The following is a 14409-nucleotide window of genomic DNA, read 5'->3' as shown; positions in this document are numbered from 1 at the left end:
AGTTTTGGAGGAGCAAAAAGATCCACGTTTCTGCCCAGTTAAGAAGTGATGCTGTTAAGGTGAGTCTGGACATCTGTGCCTGTGCTGATGACTTTTGCTATTATTGAACCAGAATGCTTTCTATCTCTCCTACTATGCACATGTTTGTGTATTGCGGAGAGGACGAGAGCAAATTTCACAAAATATATGCACCCATTATCTAGCTGTTCTCTAAAACGACACCAAGACACCCATTTTAAACATATTACATAAGCCAGCAGCAGATGCAGCTGTCTGTCAGTGTAAGTGCAGGCTACAGCATTCATTTGCAATTTCAAACACTAGCTCTAGAGAAATCAGCCTTCTCTCTATTTAACACTTATACTGACAGACAGCATGTTTAATAGAGTACCAGTGATAAAATACCTTTAAACAAAGCAATATATCAGTGATCATATTTTTTACTAACCAATATTAGTAATTGCTTTAGCATGGGCCTGACTAGTTAAAGGGACAATTCACCAAACATGAAAATTCTATCTTCATTTTCTCATTCAGTCGTTCTGAACCTTTATAAAGTTGGTTGTTCTGTTGAACACAACGAAATATACTATTAATACGAATATTAGCTATTTTCAATTCTGTCACTATGATAATAGAACAAATTATCGTATATATTTTTTGTTCTGTTGAATGCTTTGATGAATTTATGAAAGCAAACAGTTCTGGGACATCATTGACTACCATTATGGTAGTTAAAGGTGCCCCGGAACTTAAAATTGCTAAAATTCTTCTTCTCTTGACATATCAAACCTGTATGACTTTTTTCAGAACACACAAAAGAAGATATTTTAAAGAATATTGGCAAACCAAAGAGTGGCGGTAGCAGTACACATTCACTTCTATTGTAGGGACTCAAATGCAAGTGAATGGGGTACTGCCGTTGTTTGGTTACCAACATTCTTCAACATATCTTCTTTTGTGTTCTGAAGAATGTCATACAGGTTTGAAATGACGAGGGTGAGTAAATGATGAATTACATTTTTGGGTGAACTATTTATTTTAGTATTATACTATGTATAATGGTATACTATTTGGTGGTGCATCCCTAGTAGTTATAGTTTCTAGTGTGCTCCAGTGATATTTTCTTAAGAAGGTTTTTCAGATATTTAAAAAAATCACTATATGGTATTGTTTTATTTTTAAACAATTTTACCTGTTTTTAAGTCACTGCATGTAATGATGTTTCCCATCCATGTATAATGCAGGCATTCAGTTGCTCGACATGAGATCTTGACATGAAGTCAGGAAGAAGCATGAGGATGCACTAAATAAATTAATTGTCAAATTGTGTTGTGATATATTGTAAAGAGTTTGCTAATGTTGTATAAAATGGCTCGTAAAAATATTTATATAAAACATATTTTAATGTAATTTAAGGAATATAAGTACATTGGCAAGCTAGAAGAAATGTTCATTTTAGGGAAAAGGTCCCAGGATGGCCAAATGACACAGACTAAAGTCAACCCCGGGTCGTCTAAGAGCATCTCACTCTCGTTGTATATTTCTGAGACTACTGCGCGACACTGTGAAAACGTGTTTGTGCACATTAAACCTTTTCGCTCTTTATGTGATATCTAACTGTGACTGCGGTTACAATTCTGTGGTTTCTGGAATCATTTTTGGAAACATTTCTCCAGAAAACGCTGTTATTAGAGCACCAGCATGAGAACTTCTTCCTCCAATTACTCTGGGGAATTAAGAGGTGCCAGAAAAGTAAGCGTTCAAAAAGTCTGAAGCACACTTGCGTATCGAGGCATCTCAGTGGGTGTTTGGTTTTGTGTTTTATTTCTTGATTGTGACAGTCAGAGCTATTTAGTCATTTAAAGAGGCGCAATTAGGAACACACTTATTAAATACGCTGCTGTGTGTACACAATGAGCGAGCATTGGGCTTTCACACAACATCACAGCACCGCCGTCTTGTGATTTGTGTGACAGGTCAATGATTTTTATCAGGTTCTCCATGTTACTATATGGTTTATTTGGTATGATGTACAGTGACACATAAATATTGTTTGGAATGAACATCAACTCTTTAGAAAGGCTTTCTCAGTTGTGTACGTGTGTTAAAATTTGTTTATGAAACTTGAGTCTATCCTGCCGTAACGTTCTGGTAAATGAAAAAGTGGGGATTAAATATGCTCCCCATGAAGTATCCATATAGCAGTGCATCTTGTTCTTACCTACTTTTTATTGCTGAGCCAAAGTACGAGTTACATTCTTTTATCTAGCCCATTATTGTGCAGTAAAACTTCCTCAAAAAATGGTTGAACATATGTTGTATTTCAGATCAGCGAATCTCACACGCGGGCAGATGTTTCTATGGCATCTGGTGTTATCATGTGAGCTTCTCACCCTGACTCTCTCAAGCTGTTAAACGTGCTTAAATTGGATTTGTTTGTCTTTGCTACGGGCTGAGTGAACTCATGTTTCATCTGGAATGTATTGTAGTCCGTTTGTTTTTGTTTACAGTCATTTTAGTCACAGGTGGCTAAGCAGAACATTGAACGTGATAGTGTGCTTCAGTCTCTTGAGAAAAATGACCTGGAGGTTGCCAGGTCCTATCTGTTGGTTCCTCAGCACTGGGAGCTCGGATGTTCATTATCTCTAAGAGGAAAGGTCAACTTGATGCTAGCATCGGCAACCAACATGGCACCAAGCTCATTTCTTTGTTTTCCTGTTGTTAAGATTGTTTTGAGACTGATTCACAGAAACAGAATCTGAGTTGTAGCACCTTTAGAAATGCATCAAAAATGGCAGTTTTTGATACTTTTTGTAACTCATAAGTAGTTGCTAATCCTAGAGAAGAGCTTTTAAAAAGAAGAGCTTTGAAAAGGATATTTCACCCAAAAATGAAAATTCTGTCATAATTTACTCAACGCTCATTGCATTGGTTTTGATTCAATACAATAGCAGTGAATGTTTGCCGCCGTTGTTCGGTTACCAGTATTCTCCAAAATAGCTTTTTTGTTTTATGGAAGAAAGTCATACGAGTTTAAAATGACAAGAGGGTGAGCCAACGATGACAGATTTTTTGGGTGAACTTTAAAGAAACCACAGCTCACCACACAAGTTGAATTTGATTTGCTCTAAAGATTTTCGTCTAAATGTGAATCAATACAAGGTTGTGCCGGTTCAGTATCAGCAGGTCTCCTGCGTGTCCTTGTGCACGGTGTGGTCCGCAGTTCTCTCTCATTTGCTGCTTTGCGTTTGATTTGACTCTTGTGCATTACTTCAGAATGCAGCGCGCGGCGTCTGTGCTAAGCGAGGGAACTTTGGGGTTGCTCTTGCGTGAAATTTCTCCCTTTCCTGTTCTCTCATGATTTCAATATCAGTTCTCTCTCAGACTCTCCCTCCCTCACTCTATCTCGGGGTAATCTGAATTGAAGTGGCACGTTGCACAGCATTATAAGCATTTTGAGGGGGCTGCAGTTTGCTAGAGTTCAAAAGTTAAAGTTGAGTGCTTGCAAAGTTCTTAATTTCTCTTGCTTTTTACCATTTTTTTTAAATGCATTTAATGTAGTTGGTCCAAATGAAATGATTATTTATTTACTGTAAGTTAGCCAATTGCAGTACACCAAAATGTAGTTTACTAGAGTAGTTAACTTGTTTATTGGTTTTATTTAGGCATTACAGTTTCATGGTTTAAAGGTCCACTGTATAAAATTGAGCAGCATCTAGAGGTGAGGTTGCGAACAGACAGGCTCACCCGTGCTAAGATCTCATGTTTTGCCGAAGTAGATAATGTGTTCACGAAACGTGATGTGTATGTCATCACGTTTACGTTTTTGCATTGCAATCTGGCCATATTAGAATAAGTTTCAACTTCATGCATCTCAGTTTTAGGGGACGCAAGTGTAAAATTAAGTCCGCTCTTCCCAAATAGAGCTATATCAGCATACAGAAGTCTGAAAGTTCCTTGAATTTAAAATAACAGAGAGACTCTCAGACCCGCTCTGGTTTATGTTCAGCATTCAGCCTAATTTATAGCATCAGCAAATTTAGACCCCCTCACTCCCAGCTTTACAATTCATGAGTGTTTTGTCTCCTGCAGCCTCTTTGCTGATGTGAGTTATTCTAATCAGATTCCTTATTTAGTTTATTTGTGAAATGCTAATCCGGATCATGTAAACCGTTGAACTGAAACCAATTCATGGAATAGAAGACATTTATTTTAGGAGTAAGGGATTGTGACAAACAAACACACATTCTCTCTGTTTTCTTTCTTTTTATCCACAACACACACACACACACACACACACATTTTCTCTCTCTATCATACCCACAATCTTTCTTTCACGTACAAATACACAACCCCCCATTCCCTCTTTGCTTCATCTTATCACTGCCAACACGAGTCATAATTTGCCAGCTGAACTGTTAATAACTCGCTGTTTTGTGAAGTGTGTGAGACTCAGCGCACCTGAATCCTTCTCTTTTAATGCGTGTTAGCTAATGCTCAACCTGCTCAACTACATTTGAGCAGCCTGACAAAAACACATTGAAAGGCACTGTCCTATTATTTGTAATCTGCTTCAGACGTAACAGGGGTAAATGCACTTTAAATCTTTTTTAATCTGTATCATCCATACAGTTCTTCTTGGCCATCATTGACTACCATAGTAGAAAAAAATTACAATGGTAGTCAAAAGTGTTTGCTTTTCCACATTCTTCAAAATCTAATTTTGTGTTCAACAGAACAAAGAAATTTATAAAACCATTTTTCCTACAAAGGTAGTCAGTGGTGGCCATAACTGTTTGGTTACAACCATTCTTCCAAATATATTTCTCTGTGTTCATCAGAACAAAGAAACTGATACAGACTCAAAACAACTTGAGGGTGAGTAAATTAAGACACAATTTTCAGTTTTGGTGAAATGTTCCTTTAAATGTACATCAGACAGAATAAAATGTAGTGCCTTATACTCCCCAGCCACTAGATGGCAGAGTGATTCTTATTTGCTTCCTTTTCACTTCCAAATTCTGTAATGTGAGAAACTCATTAACCTTACAAATGCAAAAATAGATTTTTGCTAAAACATTACATAAATGTACATTCACATTAACATAAAATATAAGCAAAAACAATTGTTCAGAGTGTGATGGATAAAGTGTGCACATATTGCAATTAGAGAAAAATGTGTCATTAAAATATTACAAGCGCAAACAAAATGTTTAAATGTTATGTTTTTTTTATTCGTCTCACCTCTGGCATTTTTGTTACATATGTATATGTGAACCGTGTTTTATCACCTACATCATTATATATTATTAGTGAGAAAGCACGTTCTAATCTCCCATTTTGGCTTTCTCAGCTAACACCGTGTAAAGAGAAAGATTCTCTGTTAAAAAATTTTCACCTACACATCTGGTCTACCTCACACATATATCGCAGCATTGAGATTCGGGGTGAGCAGTTTACTCTCTCGTCCTTAGAGCCTTTGCCTGTAATTAATGGCTTAGACTAGATATGCACCAATGGCAATTTTCTTGGCCAATTCCAGTTTCTGATCTTTAAGGGAAACCTGCCGTATACAATTTTCTATCCAAAAACTATAATTGACATTATATTTAAAACCATATTAAATTTTTTCAATCCACATTTTTTCATTTATATATTTTTTTTCATAAGATAAATTATTGAATTAACAATTTCCCTTAATGCAGGATCTTCTCTCGTCTTCAACTCTTAAATTGTAGAACTCTGTGCCTCAAATGAAGTATACATAATAAAATATACTCATACGCATGTCACTTAATGGACCTTCTTCTCTTTTGTACTCCTCTCACAAAACTATGGATAATATAGTACTTCAACTTTATTCTTGTCTGTATCTGTTTATGAAACGAATATCGGTTTATTTAAACTTTTTCCGAAAATGTAAAATAAATGGTCTTTATCTTTGGTCTGTAGTATTAAAATAAGTGGGTTGGTTAATTTTAGCAGCAACTTCATTAAAAAGTAAAAAATCTTATAAGTGAATTGTAGGCTACTCTAAAGATATCTCTAAAGATATTGGCACTTGTAGACTTGCGGTATGGTGGACCAAGACACAAGCTTTGAAAGACCGGCTGCGCACATGCACGTTTACATGTTTACTTGCTGCTTTGCATGTACTGACGGCTATGACATTATTGCCCACAGAAGATCGGCTTGGAAACGGCAGCGAGAACCGGCCGGTCACCGGTCACGGCGATCATGCGAAAAAACAGCCGAATCGGTGCACCTCTACTTAAGATTGCATGTGCATTCATGTGTTTGACTGCCCGTTTTCTTTTCCTCTTTAATTTTTGCCTTTCTCTCCATTACTGATGCCTTTATCTCTTTCCTCACCTGACAGGTGCTGCTGAGCTTATTGCACCAACGTTGCTGTTTCCTCCCAGACGGGAACACAGGTAAAGCCACACACCTGTCATTCTAACACACCTGTAAGTTTAGGACCCGAGCCAGAGGGTTTAAACAGGTGGTGCATGCAGTTTTGACACAACAGATTGTACTCTATGAATTTGGGATCTGTATTTGTTTTAAGTATAAAGAGCTTGACTAGCAGGGACATTTACTCATATGCTCGCTGCATTTGCTCTATACCTGCTGGGCAATTCCGTGAAAATGTCAACCTTACCATGAAAAACATTATGTTTTTTACAATGCTAACAGCACCGGTATCTACATTTAGTGTGTCTAATACCCATGTGAGGTCTCTCTTCAAGTTTAAGCATTTGTTTTATTTTAAGTGCATGAGTTTTCATAGTCGGGTAAGTGACATTTTTAGGATTGTCACATCCATAACGGTACATTCCTCATGACAATTAAAATAAATTAAGTATTTGATGTTCTATGAAAAGGGCATCCCTTCTCAATTTATTGGGTATTATTGTTGTCTCCAAAAACCACGTCCTTTTTTGTCACATCCATAACGTATGTTTATTTCCATTTTTAAAACAGAACATTTGTTCATAGACTGATATTTTTCTGATGTTTAGACTCCATCAACAAGGGTTTAGTAAAATATAAACAAGATGATTCAATATATTGGTAACAAATACATTCTCTGAGCATTTTTACATCACATTCATAACCGCGCTCCTAAAAAGCTGGATCTGACCCAGCTGATAATTTGATGTGAACTTGATCACAGGTCAGAGTGTCGTCTGCTTAATTTTGGTTTTGTAACAAATTTTGAATGAATATTGGTGTTGAATAAAGGTTCACCTGTGCTTTCATATGATGACAGTCTCATCCATTGAATGGTAACCATTTTCACTCATTGCAGATGATTAAGGCCAGCATATGAAAGTGTACTTGACAGTCTAAAGTACTTTGGGGCTGATTTAAAAATTCAAAATTAGCTAGTAGACTTGAAAAAGTGAAAATGGAGCCTCTCATACCCCATTACACTGTGCACTGCTAAAATCTATTCCTCGTGGTGTTTATGGTTAACAGGTGACTCTTAACTCTTTGGTTAATAGTGTTCTCTTAAGCGTTGTGGAAAATGTAAAAAGACCTGAAAAATTATAGTCAAGTATGTGACCACTTACACTGTTAACTTCACTAGAAGTTTGAAGTTACTCTGTTGTTTTTTTGGCCTTAGTGTATACTTGTGTGTATTGTATACCGTTGCATTACATGAGGACCCAGTTTTATGGAAAGCTCCCCAAAAAGTGTCTTTTTGTGTGTTTTTAAATCTGTCCTTTGTCCAAAGTTCCACAATCAAACTAATGTAAATGTTTGAAAGTCGAAATAAGGAAACAACATACTGTTGTAAGCTAATATATGCATGACTAAGACAGCAATGTAGTTTTTTATTCACCTTAACACAAGATGCAAAACAATTTAGGCATTAAATCAACAATCAAAAAACACATTAAACTTCTATTTTAATGAATTATATTTTCCAGTAATAAACAAAATGTAATGTGTGCTTTTAGTAATAAGCTGTGGTTGTTTTCGCTATATGTGAAATAGTGTTGTTGCGAGACCATTTGGATCTCTCGAGACACAACGAGATCTCATCACACCCCTAATTATTATTGATAAAGGTTTATCGTCTATACATATCGTTATCGTTTATTGACCAGCCCTGGTTCAATGTTCATAAAACACAGGAAGGATAACCAAATGTCTTATTTAGACAAATAGACCATTATATAAAACCTGATAAATTATCCTGGATGTATTATGGCAAGTGGATTTCTCTGCTGTGGTGTCTGTGCGCCATTTTTACTCTGTGTTTAATGACAGACTGTATTTTAGATTAACAGATCGAACCACAGGTGGATATTCTCATTAGATAATTACAGAAGTGTATATCATGTGCATTATTGATTTAAAAGCATTGACTTTAAAAGTAAGAAATGCTGAAATAACTCCCTGTTCTAGCTGTGGGCATTCTAGCAGTGCCAAGTTTGGAATAGTTTTTTTTATTCCCAGCGGATCTTCGTCTGAATGAAACCATAGTATTTTAAGCAAAACTATGGCCATGGTTTCATCCCGTTTCTATGGAAACAACTCAGATGATGTCAGTATAGGTTCACATACAATCAGCGGCTGCCATCATTTTATATACATCACAAGCATGTTAACTATTCATAGAGATTTTCCTGATTCAATGGTATACATGTCAGAGTTTCTCTTCGATTTCAGGCTGAGCTTGAACTCAATCAACTCCAGGCACGGAAGTTGGCCACCACAGAACTTCCTGTCATTATGCAAATCGGCTTGATGATTTTATCTCTGCTCTATGTTAATGTAAATCAGCATCTGTGTTTACAAAGATGATGATTTTTTTTCAGAGGTATGATGCGAGAGGCAGATGTTTAGAGGGTTTTGATGATCAGAAAACTTATACAATTTACGCTGGCAATGAACTACGAACAAATACCATTAATTCAAGACTCAATGAATACAATTTAGTAAAAATGTGTTGTACATGCAAAAATGTTTTTTTTTAACTCTGGGCATAACAGCTAACAGTCCACCCACACAGTTCTTCTGTCTCCGCTACAGCTGTGCAGTGACTTTGAAAAGGATAGTTGGCTACTACAGTGTTATGAAGAGTGACACACACACACAACATATATTGACTTCAACATAGTATATTATTTGTTTGTGAAATATGAACATCTTTTTCCCCTCAAACCACAGAACGATTCAAGGTGTGTGTGTCTCTCTCATACTCTTCCTAATGTTACCATGGTAATATTTCAGTATTGTTCCTCCATATATGACTTGACCAATATTAGCGCTCTGTGAGAGAAAATCTCTTTTTTTATGTGTATAGTAATGAATTTTCCATTTGTCCTCATAAAATACTTGGATGTTTGCTAATATCTGCAGAGGCGCAAAGGTTGTTAACAGCGTTTTGTTTTTAATAGCTGATGTTCCACAAAACTTTTGCATGACCCTGCTTTGCATTCTTAGAGTGTTTGTATCGATTTTCTTTCAAGGTTCTGTAGGGGTTTGTGCGCACACTCTCTCTTGCTGTCAGATATAAGGATTGCGGTAGATTGTAAAAAATGCCCCATTTTGTGATTATTTAGGATTTATGCCATCAGTCATTTTTTTTACATCAGTTGTTTTGTATGCTGATCAAAACAGCTAGAAATCATGTATGTTTCGGCAATGGCTATTATTTTCCATTAAATGCAGCAAACAAATCTATCAGTTTTGGCACACTTACACACATGCAGATATTAGCTAATTACAGCACAGGCTGTTTAAGCGCAGACACATTTGGCTCCAATTCTCTCTGTCTTGGAATAAATCTTTCCCTAAAATTTACTCTTCTGTCTGTGCCGTTGTAGTTTTGCATTAGTGCACTCAACCTAGCATTGGGTGAAAAGGACAAACCAAACCTGGAAAATTTGACTCTACAATGGGTTGAATCAACCTATTTTGGTTTGAAGCAGTAGATTTACTAGATTAATAGATTAATTGATCAATCATTTTAATCAGATAATAATGTTGATGGTTTGCATCTCTAGTACTGATTTAACTGTGTGGGAATTGATCCGAGGTTGTGTACACGTGTGTTTAGCTCTGCTTTGAAGGAATAATCTTAAATGTATGACCAGCTGGGAAAATATTTGCTCTTTGTTTTGAAGTCCTCATAAATTTTACTACGCATCACAGCTCAGTAAAATTAAATCATGATTATTAGCTATTGCTGGGCTGTAGGAGATTATATTATTATGATGATGGACATTCTCATTTTAGATAGTATTCCAGGACAGTAATTTGTACGGCCAGACAAAAAAGATGTGTCATCACCGTCTTTGGTCCCTTGTACCTTGAATGTAAAAATCATTTTATTCTACAATAACGTAAGACAAACTTCTCATTTAAGTTTGAACACGCCCTACATGTATATATACAGACATCACAAGTAACATTCATTATATATCATTAATACAGCTCAACATCATTCTACCTAACACACATGAATGGCTAAAATCACAATTGGAGTCTTTCCAAAATGATTCTAGTGCCTGAATTCTGTGTATCATAGCCAGCCAACTCGCAAAAGCCTGCCTGAGTAGCAATTCTCTGAAATGAAGTAAATAGAGAAAAAAACGAAAAAAACAGAAGAATGAGAGGTGAGGAGAGGTTGATATTATATTGAGGTGGAGAGGTGACGCTCTCTATATGCAGTGAGTGGCCGGTATTCAGGAAATTAAACAAACTATACAGTTTGTGCGCGTGTGTGTAACCCCTTTCATTACACTTTCTCTCTCTCTCTGTGATCGCCTAGCACTGTAGGTGAGTAGTTTGCCTATAGCAGTCATCCTCATCCGGACCTTTGCTTTGATCCATCCCGTCCATGTGACATAGCCTAATAAACCACTTAAAACATTTACTATTTTGGTTGTTTAAATAGTGCCGCGCGTCTACACAATGGAGAATCACAACACACGAACTCTCAGAAACATTTATGTAATTTATCATTTGCCGAGTGATTTTATGTAGAAAACAGAAAAAAAAACCATTTACTGGGTTTTCACAAGCAGGGTCACATGTTGTTATAAACAACGTTCTAATTGGGAAATTATTTAAAGATAGAAGTTGTTCTGGAATGAATGGCATGGAAAGGCTAGTTTAGTAAGTTACTCTGTTTTCTGTTTATGATGAAAGCATTTGTTACATTACATTTGCTGTTCGTATGTTGTCCAGTAGTTTTTTTATTTACAAATATTAATGATCAGACTTCTATTAAGAGATTATTCCCCTAAAGCCACAGAGCCTACAATACATAAATGCTGTGGATATCAATATATACATTAAATGGCCTGATACAAATCTTTTATACAGTTTATAGAGTATATCCAACTGGACTAAATTTATTAAATATTTAATTATTTATTTTCAAAAAACATTTTGTCCGGGCCTCTGTTTGGAAGAAAACATAAAGACCAGACCTCTTGGAAGTGTAATTGAATTACCCCGGCCTATAGAGTGCAGAATGCTACCATATAAATAATTAGACACTTTTTGTGTTGAGTTGACATGCAACAAAACAAAGTGTTATGTGTGAATTTTTGTTTAAGGTCATAGGTATATGAGTATATGCATGGAAAGCACCATTTATTTATTTTGCCCATTCATCTATCCGTCTCCTTTGTCCATCCCCTCAATCAATCCTTTCCCTGTAACTTATTGTAACACACTATTTAATCTATGCATCATTTACAGTTTGCGGCCAGGACGTATGCACAGAGGAGGGTGGGACAGGGTTTTTCATACACAAAAGAAAGTCAGAAATGAAATCACAGACATGCAGGAAATTAGATGTTGGAGGACCGGACATTGATGCTGATGTGTGGTTGACCTGGTTGAGTCAGAGTTCTGACCTCATGATACACAATGTGAGAGCTCAGGACCCCATTACAGAGCTCATCAGTAATGCTGACCTCCTGTGCTGATCACTATGGAGAGGAAACTAATGTTTCTTTACCTGTCTGTGATTAATCATCAATATTGTTGACTTCTGCAGTTTTGAGAGTGTCTGGGATCAATGAGACAGTGGAAATGTTTGTTGGATGAACACTTTAACATGACATCTGTTTACAGCACTTGCTAACCACAGTAATGAATTTAGTAAATGGTACAGTCAGTGGATCCAAAGGCTGAGCGATTATATATCGCGATTCAAACTAATTATACATGTCTAAATCGATTCTGAAATCGAGCCTGTGTTATGCACAGCTCTTCCGTGAACTCTTTGATCTAAAATCACTATGAGAGTCGTTTATAATGTGCATTTGAAAAAACACTCGTCAAACATCATCATTATAAATATACTTTATTATCATGAAAACACCTGAAAAGGTTTAAAGAACAGCAATAGAATATGACCATTGGCATTTCCTGGAACTGTCTCTGCGTCCGAAATCCCATACTGTGACAGTAAGTACTGAATAAGTACCTACCTATCGGCCATTAAAGGGGGGATGTAACAGTGTTTCATGGCTTAAATACAATGTAAAAGCTGCTGTAGAGGTCTGCGCGGGTCCTGCCTGCACCCGCAAAAATGTTATCCACTCGCGCTAAAAATTCACTCTGTTTACCCGCTATCTGCTTAGAATGATTTTAGTCCCGACGGATCCCGGTAAATTTAGATCACGTTTCTAGATCTCACATTTAAATTTCTACATAACAAACTTAAAATACGCTATACAAAAACATCTGTCAATATACAAAATTTTTCAAAATTAGTGTGACCTAAAGTTTGCCGATATATTGATTTGATTTACTTTTGAAATTTGGAAGTTGTTCAGCTCCTGTGGCATCATGGGATAGAGAAGTGCCCATCCGATCCAAACTCACAAATCTCGTCGAAAGTAGTAGACCATCCAGGTCTCGCCTACTTTTTTGCACACTGACGTTTCGTACATACTACTACATTAGGCGATTTTGGACGCAGCATGTATGTGTAAATCGTTCTTCTTCTGTTTCATATTCTGAGTTACTGCGCAAGATGCCCTCTGGCTTTTCGGATGTTGCTGCATTTATTTTGAACATTATCACATCATGTAAAGATAACATGAATTGTCAGATTTTACACAAACTATGCCAGCTCGAGTTGTATTTATTGCAAAATAGACATACTAAAATCATGCTATCTTTTTACTTAATTTTCATGGTGATATGTTTTAAAATACTTAAAAAAAGCGTTAGACACAAGTAACTGCAGAGACATTAGAATTAGTGGTAGGTAGTAACGCGCTACATTTACTTCGTTACATTTACTTAAGTAACATTTTAGAAAATATGTACTTTGAAAGTAAAATTAAAAGTGGGTACTTTTACTCTTACTTGAGTATATTTCTATTAGAAAATCTGTACCTTTACTTCGTTACATTGCGTGACGTTCCTTCATTTTAGAATATGCATTATAAAATGCGATGTTTGTTTCAAGGTTGAAGTCTCTTTTTAGGGACTTAAAAAGAGAAGAACTTAAGAACTTAAACTTAAGAACATGCAGAACACAAAGAGCGGATATAAAGTGGATATGAATCTATATTTATACAATCAAAACTGCAACCTTGTCATATTGTTTGCTAGGACTGATAAATGTCCGTCATAGGCGCGCACCCGCAAGACCTGTTCGTCAGACACAGCAACATGCGCGCGACCTGTTAGACACAGAGGGCTTGCAGAAATATACTTTTTGAAGAACAGAAGGTAGAAATCTTTTTGATGGGCGTGTGGTACACGGTTTACTGTGTTTACAAGACCTTTTCACAACACACACATGTGACACAACATGTGAAAACATTAATTTAGTCTAAGATCAGTTTGTATTTCATATAGGAAAGCACTGCAGATATTTTAGATCATCTTAGCAAATGCTCTGAGTTTAGTTAAATGCATTGTTTATTGCATCACTTTAGTTTGACATGGTCTATTATTCTAAATAAGAAGTTGTGCAGGCTACATTGATATTAGGAAGAATAGTAGGCCTATGCAGTATGATCAGATCCAAAGTAACTAGCTACTTGAGTACTTTTTTCATTGCATACTTTTTTACTTTTACTCAAGTATTTTTTTAAATAGTGACACTTGCTTTTACTTGAGTAACAATTTATCTTGTTACTTGTACTTTTACTTGAGTAAAAAGTTTGGCTATTCTAGCCACCTCTGATTCGAAGCATGCAATAAAAGCACACAAAATGATTTCATACTTTGGGATCCCACAACTTTGTTTGTGCCTTTCTTCGTCTCTGACCGCTATAATTAAAAAACATTGTTCAAGTTTTTGTTGAAAATCATTTCTGAAAATGTCACCGCCCCGGTTCTCCTCATTTTCTCTTTTCCCCCTGCTTCTTCTGAGTGTATAGTGTGGACAGTCCTGAAGACAGATGAGAGTTA

This window comes from Barbatula barbatula (genome assembly GCF_947034865.1).
Source record: "Barbatula barbatula genome assembly, chromosome: 6".
Classification (NCBI taxonomy): domain Eukaryota; kingdom Metazoa; phylum Chordata; class Actinopteri; order Cypriniformes; family Nemacheilidae; genus Barbatula; species Barbatula barbatula.
The sequence above is the reverse complement of the archived record's forward strand: the minus strand, read 5'-3'. Positions refer to the sequence as shown.